General features: G+C 44.9%; 1 protein-coding gene across 3 annotated transcripts in view; it reads right to left on the bottom strand.

Moving 5' to 3' along the window:
- The window catches only part of LOC139267396 (uncharacterized), a 277,107-nt gene that overhangs the window by 250,475 nt on the left and 15,288 nt on the right, over nt 1-11,344 (bottom strand). The window lies entirely within an intron of this gene.

Genomic DNA, 11,344 nt, shown 5'->3' with positions numbered 1-11,344 from the left:
AGGCCAAGATTTCATTGGCCTTCCTGATCACTTGCTGTACCTGCATACTATCCTTTTGTGTTTCATGCACAAGTACCCTCAAGTCCCGCTGTACTGCAGCACTTTGCAATCTTTCTCCATTTAAATAATAACTTGCTCTTTGATTTTTTTCTGCCAAAGTGCATGACCATACGCTTTCCAACATTATACTCCATCTACCAAATTTTTGCCCACTCACTTAGCCTATGTCCTTTTGCAGATTTTTTGTGTCCTCCTCACACATTGCTTTTCCTCCCATCTTTGCATCGTCAGCAAACTTGGCTACTGTAATGTCTGTAAGCTTGTAATGTTTGTAGCTCCCCACTGTGGATGTGGACATATTGTGTACTGCAAGTGCAGGGTTAATAATAAACAGAACTGGACAGATTTCGGAGACTTCCGAGAGAGCTGCCTGCCATGTTAGGAAGCTGTGTGTGCTGTGCTCTGTGAAGATATAACATTTGGCGACGGAAGATGGGATTTTTCGGATTATTTAAAGTTTAAATTTTGTTGGTGAAGGATTCAGCCAGCCGACAGAGAGACTTTGGAAGTTTCTGTCTTTGAAAAAAAGCTACAAAATCCGAGGTAAAATACAGCACACGGTGTGAACAGCTAGAGATTAAAATGGCAGGTGTATTGGGACATTTGGGTGAATATAGACACGACCGGGAACGTTTTAAAGCGTATGTGGATCGGATAGAAATGTATTTCACTGCAAATAACATAATCGAAGTTCCAGACAATGCAGTCCAGAATCGGGCTGTGTTGGAACATAAGAAAGCGATCTTCTTATCGGAGGCAGGTCCGGCATTATACAAAACCCTTGTAAGTCTGCTTGTGCCTGACGAGCCAAAGGACACAACACTTAAAGAGATTTTAACAAAGCTGGAGCAGCACTATAACTCCAAACCGTTAGAAATTGCTGAAAGCTATCATTTCGGGAATCGGAATCAAAAGACTGATGAATGTATCAGTGATTACATTGTAGCATTAAAAAAGCTATCGATGCACTGTAATTTTGGAAACTTTCAAAACCGAGCATTACGGGATCATTTTGTTTGTGGGGTGAAAAATGATGCAATCAGAAGGAAGTTATTGACGACGGATGACTTGACTTTTGAGATTGCTTGTCAGACAGTGAGGTCGATGAGCATGGCCGAACAATATTCGCGAGAATTAAATAATGATTACGGTCGTCAGTCAACCGAGGTAAATCACCTGCAGGTTCAAAGTAAAAGACGGGCATGGCCGAAAGTCTCAGAAACTGGAAATTCTACCAGAGCGTCGAAGTCGTGCTGTAGGTGCCTGGGACAACACATTGCTCAAAGTTGTCCATACGTGAAGGCAGAGTGCTTCTTCTGCAGAAAGACTGGGCATCTTGCGGAGGCATGCCGACTGAAGGGTAAACCAGTTTTCAAAGCTAAGGGTAAACCAGTTTTCAAAGCTATGAGTCCAACGTTCAAAGCTATAAGTAGAAATCCAAAGAGACTACATAGCATGGAAGAACAACAACAGGACGAGATGTTAGAGTTACACGTCATCAGGAGCACGAGGTTAACGGACAGCGATTCGTAAAGCATCAAAATCCACATAGATGTTGCGGGATTCAAGATACCAATGGAAATTGACACAGGTGCATCCGTGAGTGTAGTACCGGACAAATTGCGAGATTTTCAACTGGAGAAATCCAAGATACAGCTGCGAGGCTACTCGGGAGAGAAAATTCCTGTGGTAGGTCGTATCACCGTACCAGTGAAATATAAAGATCAATTTCAGAACTTGCCTCTAATAGTAGTGAAAGGAGACAAGTCTGCCTTACTAGGAAGAAATTGGTTGAGCTCACCGAAGCTGGATTGGAGTAAAATTTTCTGTGTGGAAGCGAGATTTTCATCAACGGATGAGGTTATCAAGAAGTATCCGAAGGTGTTCTGCGAATCGGGCAGTCCAATCCAAGGCTTCAAGACGAGTGAAGGGTACAGAAGGACGCTAGATCAGTTTACTACAAGCCACGTTCCATACCATATGCACTTGAGGAAAAAGTTGAGCAAGAACTCAAAAAACTAGAGACTGAGAACATTATATGTAATTGGGCTACACCCATTGTTGTTGTACCCAAGTCCGATGGTAAGGTAAGATTGTGTGGTGATTATAAGGTAATCGTAAACCAGGTTCTAGAGGGTAATGTCCCCAATACATTGCTGAATATAGAAGATTTGTTCACAACACTGACAGGTGGTCAGATCTTCTCAAAACTGGAACTTATGAATGCCTACTTACAGCTTGAACTAAATGAGGAGTCCAAGTCATGTTTGACTATAAATACTCATTTCGGCCTATATCAATTTAATAGGCTACTGTTTGGAGTGTCTTCCACCCCTGCCATATTCCAAGGGGTGATGAACCAGATTTTGCAAGGTATTGAAGGGATAGCATATTATTTGGATGACATACTAATTTCAGCACCAAATAGGCAAATTCATAACATATTGAATGAAGTCCTCAAACAGCTAGAGAAGCACAGAGTATGAGTGTCTGCTCATAAGTGTGAGTTATTTAAAAACTCAGTGGAGTACTTAGGGTACAGAGTAGACAAAGATGGTTTACATCCAACCATGGAAAAATTGGATGCAATTAGAAATGCACCCACTCTCAGGAATGTCATCGAACTTAGTTCATTCTTGGGTCTGTTGAACTATTATGGGAAGTTCCTACAAAATTTGGCTACAGTATTACATCCACTGAATGAACTTTTGAAAAAACAGGTCCATTGGAAGTGGTCAAAAGAATGCGACACAGCATTCAAGGAGTGTAAAAGCAAATTGGTAGAGAGCACCATGTTAGTTTACTGTGACATATCTAAGGAGATTAAGCTAGGATGTGATGCCTCTCCGTATAGAGTTGGGGCAATAATCTCTCGTGTATTAAGTAGTGGGGAGGAGAGACCAATTGCTTTTGTTTCACGCACTCTCAGTGCCAGTGAGAGTAATTATGTGCAAATTGAAAGGGAAGCTTTGGCATTAATTTTTGGGGTCAAGAAGTTTCACAAATACTTGTATGGTCGTAAGTTTACCATCGTTACAGACCATAAGCCCCTAACAGCAATCCTCCATCCAAAGTCCCCAGTTCCAACATTAGCTGCAGCCCGAATGCAGAGATGGGCTTTGATTTTGTCAGCATATACATATGATATTGAATACAGATGTTCAGCTGATCACAGTAATGCTGATGCAATGTCTAGATTGCCTTCCCCATCACAAGTTACACCCGATAGAGAAGAAGTGTTCTATTTTTCATACATTGATGAACTGCCAGTCACAGCTGAAGAGATTGGTAGAGCAACGTGACCCAGTGGTATCAAAGGTGTAGGAGTATATTGCAAATGGATGGCCAAACCAGGTAACAGACAAAGATACACATCCATTCTTCATTCGTAGGAATTAATTATCAGTCGATAAAGATTGTATCATGTGGGGTGTAAGAGTGGTTATACCAAATAAATTCAGGTCCAAATTATTAGTAGACCTCCATGACCAGCAGCTGGGAATGTGCTTGACCAAGAGTTTTGTACGCAGTTATTTATGGTGGCCAGGTCTTGATAAAAATATAGAGTACATCATGAGTCAGTGTACGACATGTCAATCGGTAAGCAAGCAACCACCACCAGTACCATTACAGCCATGGAAATGGCCTCCCAGGGTGTGGCAAAGGCTACATATTGATTTTGCTGAGTTAGAAGGACAACAATTGTTCATTGTGATTGATAGCCATTCGAAGTGGGTTGAGGTGTTTCCAAAGTGTAAAATAACAAGAAGTAAAACATTGGACATTTTACGAAAATTATTTTCTTAATTTGGCCTCCCTGAAGAAATTGTTTCGGATAATGGACCACAATTTCGTTCAGAAGAATTTGCACAATTCACGAGCAAAAATGGTGTGAAACATACCAAGGTTCCACCATACCATCCTGCTTCGAATGGTGCAGCAGAGTGCACTGTACAAATTGTAAAACGTGCCCTCATAAAACAAATGTTAGATCCAAATCCAAGGAAACGACAGTTGTCACTGGATCACAAATTGGCTAATTTTTTGATTACATATCGAAATACTCCTCATACAACTACTGGTAGAACACCAGCAGAGTTGTTTCTCAAACGACAGCCTCGAACCAGATTCTCGTTGTTAAAGCCAAATTTGGCACAGTCCGTAGAAGAGACACAATTAAGATAGAAAGAGAATCAGGATAGAGGTAGAGTAAAAGAGAGAAATGTGAAATTAAACCAGAAGGTGAGAGTGAAGAACCATCACCATAAATGTCTAAAGTGGTTACCAGGAAGAGTGGTGAAGATATGTGGTCCTCGCACATATTTGGTAAAGATGTTTGATAATGGACAGGTTAGGTGTGTTCATATTGATCATATTTTACCTACAGACATGGAAGGAGTTGAAGGTGGGAATGATTCAATTATTTCTGACTCATCAAATAGTTTTGATATACCAGTAGCAAATCCTAAATCCAATGTACTGGAAACAAATCCAGGAGAGAATCAGAATGAAAGTCTGTGTCCGAGTCAGGAAAACAAAGAGCCTGAAGTTAGAGTGAGTTCAAATGAAAATCAAGGAAATTCCGTGGAGGAAAATGTGCCTCAGGATGAGCCTCGAATGAGTTTAGATTCGAGACCATGTTTGGAAGGTTCTGTTCGAGAGCAAAGGTATCCTCTTCAAAACAGAAAACAAGTAGTAAAGTTAAATTTGTAAATATGAAAAAAAAATAAGTTTATATCCTGTATTATGTATAAACAGGAAAGTTATGTATGATGTTTGTTATGATGGCTTCTTCATTAAGGAGGGAGAAGTGTAATGTCTGTACGCTTGTAATGCTTGTAGCTCCACACTGTGGATGTGGACGTGTTGTGTACTCCAAGTGCAGGGTTAATAATCAGAACTAGGCAGATTTCCGGATTCTTCCAAGAGAGCTGCCTGCCATGTTAGGAAGCTGTGTGTGCTGTGCTCTGTGAAGATATCACAGCTACGTTATACTCGGTCCTTTCTTCCAAGTCATTAATATAGATTGTAAATAGTTGGGGTCCCAGCATTGATCCCTGCGGCACCCCACTAGTTACTGATTGCCAATCAGAGAATGAACCATTTATCCCAACTCTCTGTTCACTGTTAGTTAGCCAATCCACTATCCATGCTAATATATTACCCCCAACCCCGTGAACTTTTATCTTGTGCAGTACTTTTTATGTGGCACCTTGTCAAATGCCATCTGGAATTCTAAATACACCACATCCACTGGTTCCCCTTTAACCACCCTATCGAGGATGACTTGCTTCCACGCCAAAAAGGGATAAGTTCACAGGTGTTTCAATGAAGAACTTAATATTCCAGGTCATGAACTACATCATAAAGGATGAAAGTTGACTGTGCGTGGATTTTTTAACGTGTACTGGCCGTTGCACACCAGCCACCACACGGGTTTGATAGAGAGAGGTCTTGGTCCAGTGGCAAGGATGAGCCTAGACGACTGGAGACTAGCTCTGCTGCATGGACCTAGTGCGTTCACATATCACAGTGTGAGTTGGCCTGTGCTGCCCCTGGGCCCTCACCTCTTCTGGGCCTGAACTCATGCCTCTCCTGGACCCCGATCACAGTGCCCTAAACCTATCGGAAACAATGTTTTAAATGTGAGCAAACTGCAGCACTGTTTGCAGCCAGAGTCACTAACTGCTCATGGAACTCTCACACAAGTAACAAGCTCACTTGACAGCCTGTCACTTAAAATAATTTGCAGATGGTAGGGAAGGATGACCAGCTGGATTTGAGGTATACAAGAGCAGAGCTGAAAACAAATTTTTTTTTAAATATTTCATTTTAATAAATGTACCGTCTGAGGAATCAGGATGCAATGTATTATCGACTTAAAAAATAAAATGAGGATAAATAAAAGATTCATGAATTAGTGAATAAAGGAAGGATAAGAGAGGCAGAGCAAAAGTGAACTGGAGAATAGGTTCTTTAATAATGACAGGATTGCTATGACTTGTAACATGCAATGCGCTATCTATAAAATGTTAAACATCTTTCGTACGTGCAAAATTCTCAATAAATAACTGTCACTTCCTGTCACAACAATTTCCATCATGCTTAAACTTATTTATTTTATTAACCTCTGGTTGAGTTCCCCAGGATTGCCAGCACTGTTATAAAAGCAAAATACTGCAGATGCTGGAAATCTGAAATAAAAACAGAAAATACTGGAAATACTTAGCAGGTTAGGCAGCATCTGTGGAGAGAGAAACAGAGTTAACCTTTCAGGTCGATGACAGGACAGAAAAAATGAGAGATGTAACAGGTTTTTAAGCAAATAATGGGGCAGGGAAAGCGGGGAGGGGAAGAAAGAATAAAAGGGAAGGTCTGTGATAGGGTGGAAGGCAGGAGAGATTAAATGACAAAAGGGATGATGGTGCAAGGCAAAAGCAGATGGTAATGGGACAAGTTAAGAAACAAAAGATGAGTCTAGAGAGGGTGGAAATGGCGGAATCATTAAGAGCTGCCATAGCAAAGATTGCTCACACACTGTTGCTCACTTACCCAAGAGAACTCCCAGCTCCAACATTGGTGCTGTGGCACTGCTCTCCACAGCGCTACCTACATTGGCAAAGCTAACATCAACCCACAGACCTGGTACTGCCTATTTCCTTCAAAATGCCGCCCATCGTAGCAGCTGCCTTACCATCCCCCCCAATCAGGCAACAGGCCGACCCACTCTGGGCCACCATTGCTGCCAACAGCCCACCATTCCATGACCATTGGCCCAACCCTACCAGAGCTCTAAAGCTTCCCCCCAGCATCACCGGAGTGCAAAATGTTCACATTTTCCAGTTGTTGCCAGGAACAGCTGGAAATTGGTCATGCACTTCCAGAATCAAGAGATGGTTTTTAGCACTAGGGTGTGTGGGTCAGGATCGCATAGTAGGGTCACAGCTGGGTCATGTCTAGTAGGGTCACAGTAGGTAGCGGGAGGTGGAGGAGTGGGGAAAGAGTCTCGTTTCACTGAGGGAATTCTTGAAAGTATTTTTTATTTTAAAGAAATCCCTCCTGGTCACGGTGGGGAGGGGGTGGGGGGGGCAGTGGGGGGGTGGAAGATGCACCAGTCATGACAGGAGAGACTTCCCAGCTTAAAAGGGTTTCCTAAACTGCGTTTTAAATAATCTAAGCTTTCGCAACTCACTACGTTGTAAACCCCTTTTTAAAAATAGACCCCCCTACCAGGATTGGACTGCTTCATTTCTGCCTTGAACGCTCAAAGCTTTCTTCCCCTCTCTGCTCTCTCCTACCGACTCTCACTATTCTCAACTTCCACCCTGCCCCCAAGAAAACTCCATCCTGCAATTCCCATGCACAATGTCACCACACACCATCACTGACATCCATTAATGTACTTCAAGAGGACTAATTTGCAGGGTTATGGAGATAAAGCTGGGATATGGGACTAAATTCGACAGCTCTTTCAAAGATGGGCAGAATGGCCTCTTTCTGTGCTGTATGATTCATAGGGCTAGAAATTCATTATAGCCAAGGAATGGGCAGTGTTTAGATTCCCAGGGCAGGACACAGGGGCTGGAATCACCAGCGCACTGGCTTTCTCCCCTGCTCCCGGGCTGGGTCTGTCCTCCGCTCCCAACTCAGTGAAACTCCAACGTTGCACGAGGTAGGCAAAGCCAGAAAACAGCTGAAGAATAACAAGGCTACAGGTGCGGATGGAATCCCTGCTGAGGCACTAAATTATGGCGGAGAGGCGCTGTTGGCGCGGATACATGACCTCATCTCTCATCTGGAGGGAGGAGAGCATGCCGGGAGATCTGAGAGATGCGGTGATTGTGACCATTTTTAAAAAGAGGGACAAGTCTGGCTGCGGCAACTACAGGGAAATCTCCCTGCTTTCAGCCACTGGGAAAGTTGTCGCTCGAGTTCTCCTCAATCGTCTTCTCCCTGTGGCCGAGGAGCTCCTCCTGGAATCACAGTGCGGATTTCTTCCCCTATGGGGCACAACAGACATGATCTTTGCAGTGCGCCAGTTGCAGGAAAAATGCAGGGAGCAGCGCCAGACCTTATACATGGCCTTTTTCGATCTTACAAAGGCCTTTGACACCGTCAACCATGAGGGTCGATGGAGCATCCTCCTCTGTTTCGGATGCCCCCAAAAGTTTGTCAACATCCTTCGCCTGCTTCACGATGACATGCAGGCCGGGATCCTTAACAACGGATCCATCACAGACCCAATCCACGTCCGGACCGGGGTCAAACAGGGCTGCGTCATCGCTCCAACCCTCTTCTCAATCTTCCTCGCCGCAATGCTCCACCTCACAATCAACAAGCTCCCCGCTGGAGTGGAACTAAACTACAGAACCAGTGGGAAGCTGTTTAACCTACACCACCTCCAGGCCAGATCCAAGATCACCCCAACCTCTGTCATTGGGCTGCAGTATGCGGACGACGACTGCGTCTGCGCACATTCTGAGGTTGAACTCCAGGATGTCGTCAATGTATTCACTGAGGATATGAAAGCATGGATTTTACGCTTGACATCCCTAAGACAAAGGTGTTCCACCAGCCTGTCACCGCCGCACAGCACTGCCCTCCAATCATCAAGATCCACGGCGCGACCTTGGACAACGTAGACCATTTCCCATATCTCAGGAGCCTCTTATCAACAAAGACAGACATTGATGTGGAGATTCAGCATCGCCTCCAGTGCGCCAGCGCAGCCTTCGGCCGTCTGAGGAAAAGAGTGTTTGAAGACCAGACCCCCAAATCTACCACCAAGCTCATGGTCGACAGGGCTGTAGTACTACCCGCCCTCCTGTATAGATCTGAGGCATTGGCGATGTATAGAAGGCACCTCAAGTTGCTGGAGATATATCACCAACGATGTCTCCGCAAGATCCTGCAAATCCCCTGGGAGGACAGGCGCACCAACATCAGTGTCCTCGACCAGGCTAACATCCCCAGTATTGAAGCACTGACCACACTCGATCAGCTTCGCTGGGCAGGCCACATAGCATGCATGCCAGATACGAGACTCCCTAAGCAAATTGCTTTATGCGGAGCTCCTTCATGGTAAACGAGGCAAAGGAGGACAGCGGAAACGTTATAAGGACACCCGCAAAGCCTCCCTGGTAAAGTGCAACATCACCACTGACATCTGGGAGACCCTGGCCGCAGACCGCCTGAGGTGGAGAAAGTACATCCGGGAATCTCAACACAAAGAGCATGAAGAAGCCAAGCGCAGGCAGAGGAAAGAGCGCGCGGCAAACCAGCCCCACCGACCCCTTCCCTCGACGAATGTCTGTCCCACCTGTAACAAGGTCTGTGGCTCTCGTATTGGACTGTTCAGCCATCAGAGAACTCACTTTGGGAGTGGAAGCACGTCCTCCTCGATTCCGAGGGACTGCCTATGAGTGTTTAGACTAAAAATGGTGAATTAGCGCCAGGTGATAATCATTTAGACTGCACCCAAAATTCATCCTCACTCCTCATTAAAATGGAGCCATAAATCAAGTCTAAAATTCCAAACTAAAAATATGGACCAATATCAGGTGTAGTCTAAATGCACGCAATGATTGTCGCAGGCTTTTTTCACTGCTTAACGGGGAGGCTCATTGATGCTGCAGCTCCTCATTCTCAGCATTGTTGAGTGTGCAGCTGCCTCAACAACTATAAAAAGGACAAGGAAAATGAGCACTTATTTACAAATCCTGTTAGCAGATTGCCACCCCAGAGAGAGAGCCCACAAGTTTTACCGTAGAAGCTTTGGAGACATTGATTTTCGCAGTGGAGAGAAGGCGGCGGTCCTGTATCCCCCAACTAGCAGGAGGCCCTCGCCACAAGTCTGCCGGACTATGGGGAGGGAGGTGGCACACCACATCATGGACAGCACTGTGCTCCGCAGGACCCACACCCAGTGCAGGAATAACTTTAACCAGCTCACACGGATGGTCAGGGTGAGTGAAGGCTTCAACAAATGCTACATACCATCATCACCAAGTTTCACACACTGCTCAATGCACCACACCCCCAGCACTCACCCAGCAACAATCTGTACCTACCAACACTTACAGCCACATCTCACACCTTGCACACAATGGTAGCTATTCAACTATGGCAGGTACAATGGTCATTAGTTATTAGAATGCATGTGATATGTGTGATATGTTTATGCATACATTTATTAATAGAGTTTGGAATATTTTGTGGTCTCTCTCATTTCACCTTTGCGCTCAGGAGGACACTGTGATATGGCAAGACACATGGTACAATGGGGATGTGGTGATCAACAGGAATCTGGGGTTTCATTCGTTCAAATCGGAAGTCCGATTTACGGCTGCCTCCTCCCTCCCGTTCCTCGTCTTCTCCCTTCTTGTCTTCTTCCTTCCCCCTCTGCGCATATGTTCCCATGTTCCGGTCTTCCTCGCCTCCACTCCCTCAGCTTTAGACCCTGGGAGACGATGTGGACTGACGGCCAGTACAGCCCCCATGTTGCCTCTACTCCCTTGGCCGTAGACCCTGGAGGGCGAGGTGGACTGACGATCAGTACAGCCCCCATGTTGCCTCTACTCCCTCGGCCGTAGACCCTGGAGGGCGAGGTGGACTGACGATCAGTACAGCCCCCATGTTGCCTCCGTTCCCTCGGCCGTAGACCCTGGGGATGAGGTGGACTGATGGCCAGGACAGCCCCCAGGACTTTTAGCAACTATTGTAGATTGAATCTTTCAAGAATAAATTATGCATTTTTCTACTGGCCACAACACTCCTGATGCCAAAGAACCTTCAAACCACTAAATAAAACTGTTGCAGTATCAGGAAGTAACACACAGGCACTGAAACTTCATTAACCTGTCAGGTGCAAGTTGGAACTTGGAAAGGCATAGATTAATTAGGGGCAGTCAGCACGGACTTGTTAAGGGAAGATCATGTTTGACTAACCTGATTGAATTTTTTGAGGAGGCAACCAAGAGGATCAATGAGGATGTAGTGTGTACGATGTAGTGTATATGGACTTTAGCAAGGCTTTTGATAAGGTCCCACATGGTAGACTGGTCATGAAGGTTAAAGCCCATGGGATACAGGGCAAAGTGGCAAGTTGGATCCAAAATTGGCATGGAGGTAGGAAGCAAAGGGTAATGATTGATGGATGTTCTTGTGACTGGAAGGATGTTTCCAGTGGGGTTCCACAGGGCTCACTACTGGGTCCCTTGCTTTTTGTGGTATATATCAACGATTTAGATTTGAATATAGGGAGTACGGTTAAGAAGTTTGCAGA

The sequence above is a fragment of the Pristiophorus japonicus genome, chromosome 7 (genome assembly GCF_044704955.1).
Source record: "Pristiophorus japonicus isolate sPriJap1 chromosome 7, sPriJap1.hap1, whole genome shotgun sequence".
NCBI classification, from domain to species: domain Eukaryota; kingdom Metazoa; phylum Chordata; class Chondrichthyes; family Pristiophoridae; genus Pristiophorus; species Pristiophorus japonicus.
Note: the sequence above shows the minus strand (reverse complement) of the source record. Positions and strands in the feature narration are given on the sequence as shown.